Source organism: Vicia villosa, linkage group LG7 (genome assembly GCF_029867415.1).
Source record: "Vicia villosa cultivar HV-30 ecotype Madison, WI linkage group LG7, Vvil1.0, whole genome shotgun sequence".
Classification (NCBI taxonomy): Eukaryota; Viridiplantae; Streptophyta; class Magnoliopsida; order Fabales; family Fabaceae; genus Vicia; species Vicia villosa.
Window position 1 is genome coordinate 73,739,830 of NC_081186.1, and position 6,000 is coordinate 73,745,829.

Consider the following 6,000-nt stretch of genomic DNA (forward strand, 5'->3'; position numbering starts at 1 on the left):
ATTTCGAAACCATATCGGCCTCCCTCCACCAAGACCCCATGATCATCACATAAATTTACTTCCCAACATTGCCCCAGTCAATGTTAAGCCCTACAGATACCCTCACTCCCAAAAGACTGCTATGACTAATATTATTGATGACATGCTTAAAGAAGGCCTAATTACTCCTAGTCACAGCCTCTTTTCTTCCCCGATTTTGTTAGTAAAAAAAAAGGACGGAACTTGGCGTTTTTGTGTTGACTATCGAGCTCTTAATGCAGTAACAGTTAAAGATCGATTCCCCATACCCACAATAGATGAATTGCTAGATGAACTTGTCTCTGCCAAGGTTTTCACCAAACTAGATATACGCTCAGGCTATCACCAGATCCGAATGGCATCACAAGATACACATAAAACGACTTTTCGTACTTTCGACGGACATTATGAATTCTTGGTCATGCCCTTTGGCTTGACAAATGCACCCTCTACTTTCCAATCAGCGATGAATGATCTTTTGAGACCTTACTTACGAAAATTTGTTTTAGTTTTTTTTGATGATATTCTAATCTACAGTTCTAATTTTACTGAACACCTAGCTCATTTGTAGGTTATTTTTAAGTTACTAATGACCAATTTTTATGTGGTGAAGTTTTCTAAATGTGTGTTCGCAGTTTCTAAGGTTCATTACCTAGGACATGTTTATTTGTATGGGAACAGTAGCACCAGATGCAGAAAAGATCAAGGCAATTTTGGATTGGCCTCAACCGCGTTCTCTCACGACACTCAGAGGTTTTTTGGGCCTTACCGGTTTTTATCGTCGCTTTGTAAAACAATACGCCTCTCTCGCCGCTCCTCTCACCGACTTGTTACGATCCACTAAATTTGTTTGGAGTACATCAGTGGCCGCAGCCTTTACAGAATTACAAAGACGAATGACCAACATGCCGGTCTTATCTCTACCAGACTTTACAAAGAAATTTGTTGTGGAGACAGATGCTTCAGGGGTCGCCATAGGTGCTGTGTTGTCCCAAGATGGTCACCCAATCGCCTTCTTCAGTAAGAAGTTATGCCCTCGTATGCAAGCAGCTTCAGTGTATGTGAGGGAAATGTTCGCTGTAACAAAAGCAATTAAAAAGTGGCGTCAGTATTTAATTGGTCAAGAGTTCCATATCTACACAGATCAAAAAAGCTTGCGCAATCTGTTGCTACAAAAGATTCAAACCCCAGAGCAACAGAAGTGGGCAGCCAAGCTGCAAGGATTTAATTTTTAGATATTTTACAAACCTGGTAAATCCAACTTGATAGCAGACGCCCTGAGTCGGAAATACACCACAGACGAACCCATGTTGCTAGCTTTATCATCCCTAATTCCAGATATCCTCTCCCGTTTGCGAGATTATTATGCCAAAGACGAGTCAGGAAAGAGTATGGTCAGAAAAATCCTTCTAAATGATACTCAGACAGATTACACATTCTCAAATGGTTTGTTATTTTACAAAGCAAAAAAATTTATACCTGACTTCAACCAGATCCGTTCCAAGTTACTTCTAGAATTCCACGCGACACCAACGGCAGGATATTCTTGCCTCAAAGCTACATTAGCTCGCATCTCCACTTCTTTCGGCTGGCCAGGTTTATACAAAGAAACAAGGAGTTTGATTCAGAAGTGCAGCGAATGCCAACATAACAAATATCTTACACAAAAAAAAACATGGGTTACTGCAACCATTACCTGTTCCAAAACAAGTGTGGGAGGACTTCTCGATGGATTTCATCACCCATTTGCCAAACTCTTTCGGACATATAACTATTTGGGTTATTTGCGATCGTCTCACCAAGTCTGCTCACTTTATTGCCATGCTTTCTCATTTCACAGCACAGGATCTGGCTAAGCGCTTTACAGTCGACATTGCTCGTCTCCATGGTCAACCTAAGTCGATTGTCTCCGACAGGGATCCATTGTTTCTTAGTACCTTTTGGAAAGCATTTTTCAAAGAACAAGGCACAACGTTAAGATACAGTACGGCATACCATCCCGAAACCGATGGTCAAACGGAAGTCATTAATAGATCGATTGGGACATACCTTCGCTGTTTTGTCAGTTCTCAGCCACGAAAGTGGTACAAGTTTCTTCACCTCGCTGAATATTGGTATAATACTTCACATCACTCTGCCATTCAAATGACTCCGTTCAGGGCCCTCTATGGTCGCGATCCACCATCCTTGGTTGACTACGTTGAAGGATCTGTCTCAGAACCTATGCTAGAAGACACCCTGCGACAACGACATGAGATTTTCAAAACCTTAAACCAAAATCTACAGAAAAGCAGGATCCAGATGGAGAAACAAGCTAACACAAAGAGAAAAGAGCTTACTTTTCAAGTTGGAGATCACGTTTTACTCAAGCTTCAGCCGTATCGCCAATAAACCGTCCAAAAACGTTCATCTCAAAAGATAGCATCACGATTCTTTGGACCTTTTACCATCGTCAAACGAATCGGACAGGTTGCATACATGTTGGATCTCCCATCTACTTCTCGTGTTCATCCCGTCTTTCACGTCTCTCTACTACGACCTTACTATGGTAGTGACCCATTACAAGACTTTCGACCTCTTCCACCCTCCCAAATCCTTCCTATTCTTCAGAATCTAAACTCTTCCATTCCTGTTCTGCAAGAGAAAGAAAACAAGTTATTTTCAGAACAGAAAACAGAGTTACAACCAACAAACAACAAAATGAACACTCACCATCAACCTTTGCAACAAACACGTGGTCAGATGCGAGAGCCCTTTCAAGTTTTAAAGGAAGCTCAACACTTGAAGGAAAATGCAGAAAATTTTTCGGAAAGAGAAGAGAGTGAGAAGAACATTTTTTCAGAAAGAGAAGAGAGTGAAAGGAAATATGTTGAAGTGAATACTTTGAATGATCTTATGCTTTCCAAGATGTTCAATGTTAACATTCCTTTCCACAGAGTCCAAGTACAAAGCGGTCCCACTTTGGCTGAGACTTCACTTCAGCACACAGCTCAAGGAGCCCCTTCACGTGATCATACAGCTATTTCCAAAGTACACTTTCCAACACACAAACAGTTGTATCCAACTACCAAGTCCGTGGCGATTTCTGAGGCGGACACGTGTCCCATGCATGCTTCTAAAAACCCTACTTCTTGCACTTCTGCACCCGACCCAAACACTTGCAGACCCAAACAAAGGCCCATTCAGAATGTTTCTTCCAATTTGAACCTTGAGGACAAGGTTCTCAATGGGGCCATGAGTATTGATATGAAGTTGGACCGGCCCAAGAGAAATAAAAAAATATCTGTTTTACTTAAGGATTATTATCATTAAATAGGTGCTGTTAGTAATTTTTATTAAGAGTTTTGAGTTGTTTTTCGGCCCATAGCTTTTAGGCCCATTAGTAGGCTAAACCCTAGCTATTTATATTGTATTTTCAGCGTTGAAAGAGATATGAAGAAAGTATGAAGTTGTTTTAATGTCAATTTCTTTTAATGCCTTTTAGATTTGAATTTTAGTCTAGCTAACATCTATCAGTGACATCTTAAGAAAATAATAATACATGATATATTAATATAATATTTATTTTAATTACAACAACAAACATTATTAATATAATAGTATTATCCAATAAGGCTATTTTTGTCATTTTCATCAAAATCTTATCTTACCTTCATGTTTCTCTTCAATACAGCGTGGAAATGATATTGTGGTGGGTCTCAACTAAATCTTTCTCTCTATTCTATTTTGTAGTGCTTCCAAACAGAAGAAAGGGAATCTTTCCATTCATTTTCTTTCCTTATGTTTATCTTTCAGTAAAAACAAACACAGTGTAAGATCGACAATTAGTGATTTATCTCATACTTTATTACTTTTAACAAATTGGAATACTCGTTAAATCGTTCATCATATATCCAAGTCTCTTCACATATGTTATATGCAGATGATGTCATATTTTTTTACAAGGTTACTATCAATAATGTAATGAATTCATTTGACTTGTTCATTAAGTGTGTTGCAATCTCATGTCAGCTTGTTAATCTAGCTAAATCCAATTATTTTGTACGTTGGTATTTACCCTTTTAATTATCCTAGGTTACCTTTTTTAATGTATTTCCTAAAGTGAACTATCTTCAATCTATTGCTGAAAAAATCAAATCCAAATTAAGTTTTTGGAAGATTTATCTTATTTCTCTAGTTGGAAGAGTGTCATTTAGGAAATGTTGATGTACTCTTTCTTTATCTATCATGTCCCTATAAGCCTCATTAATATTATTGACAAATGGATAAGGAATTTCATATGGGCATGTGATATTATTACAAGGAAATTTTCTTTGTGTCTCGACATAAAGTTTGTACTTATACTCTTGAAGAAGGTTTAGTAATAAGTGTCGTGGCAGGAATATTGAGATTAAGTTATTGATTAACTTAACTCGAAAGAATATGGACCCTTGCATCATCATGAAAGAATGGATCCAACTAAGATTGAGATCAAGAGGTATGCCACTAAACTCTCTCAAGTGAAAAATGATCAATATTATGTCAATCATTACCATGAGGATAGGAGAATTACATCTTAACTATAAAAATGACCTATGTATAATCTTTCAAGAAAAAGGTTTTTAAAAGAAAAGATTGCACAAAAAGCACAAAAGAGTTTGAATGAGTTAGATTCTTTTTAATCTTTTTGAAATGACTTGATATGCTTAAGATGTCTTAGCATTTATCCAAAAAAAAAAAGATTTGTCGATCACTTGACAAAGTCAAGGTTCATTATGAAAGAGTTTCAAGTTTGAAAACAAGAATTTTTTTAAAAGAGGGAGGAGATTTTGAAATTTAAGAAAAGGGGCAAGAGATGAAGAGACTATCCTAAACACAAAAGTAAAAGCAATAAACAAGAAAGTTCTAACCAATAAAGAAGCTAACACTTGACATGAAGTCAACATAAGCATTATTTTCCTTTGGATTAAGCCCACGTGTATCAAACAACCAAGCAATCACAGATAAACCAAGTCAACTATAAGATAAGTTCAAACAAACAATCCTCCCAAAGTTCTTCAGATGGATCATAATGTATCAAATGACTTTGTATCAGATGAATTTGTACCATATAAACTTGCATCGGAGGATTTGCTTCAAGGTATCATACAAAGTAAACCTGCATCAGATGAAAACAACAGGAAAATAACCAAAGGCCACATAGAAATCCCAAAGTCTCAAGTACAATGAACAAAATGAAATCATAGGTATCATATGAATATTCCAAGCTAGGGATCTATCCTAAGTCCAAAAATTTCAATTCCTTAAGTAAGGGATAGTAACCATAGTCCAAGTCTATTAAGTCTTTTTAGGGTTTTTCCTTTATTAATGTTTTGATTTTTGCCTTTAATTCTTGCAATTGAATTCTTGCTATTTACTTTTAGCATTACATTTCATACTATTTGTTTATGTAATGCTGAAAGTAAATTGCAAGAATTGAAGGGAAAAATTAAAGTGCATTAAAGTAAAATTAATACACTGATATGGTTAGTGTCAGTAATGACGATTAATCAACCATTTCGGGACAATTTAGCGCTATGTTAAGTAATCATATATGTACTTATATATAAGTAGTATCTATGAGGTCGGTCAATAAATGCATGTACCATAACAAGTTAGAGAAATGAAACAAAGTCATTCTCCTAAAACTTGTAGTACAAAAAAACAAACATGGGTGATCAAGACAAAGTCAAGGAGATGGAATTATTACATCAATCAATTGCTTCTTAATACCTTAAAAGAAACTTATCATCAATCCAAAGTACTCAAAGTAATCCCATAATCACCTTAAAGTAGATTTGAAATGATGGAAGTTTATCAAGTACTAATCGAAGCCTAATAGAAAGAGATGAATACATCATCATCCAATCAATCCAAAAAAAAGTAAAAGAAGAAAGAGAAGAAGATGGAGATGGAGAGATAATGTAAGAAAAATCAACAACAAACCAAAATGGATCATGAATT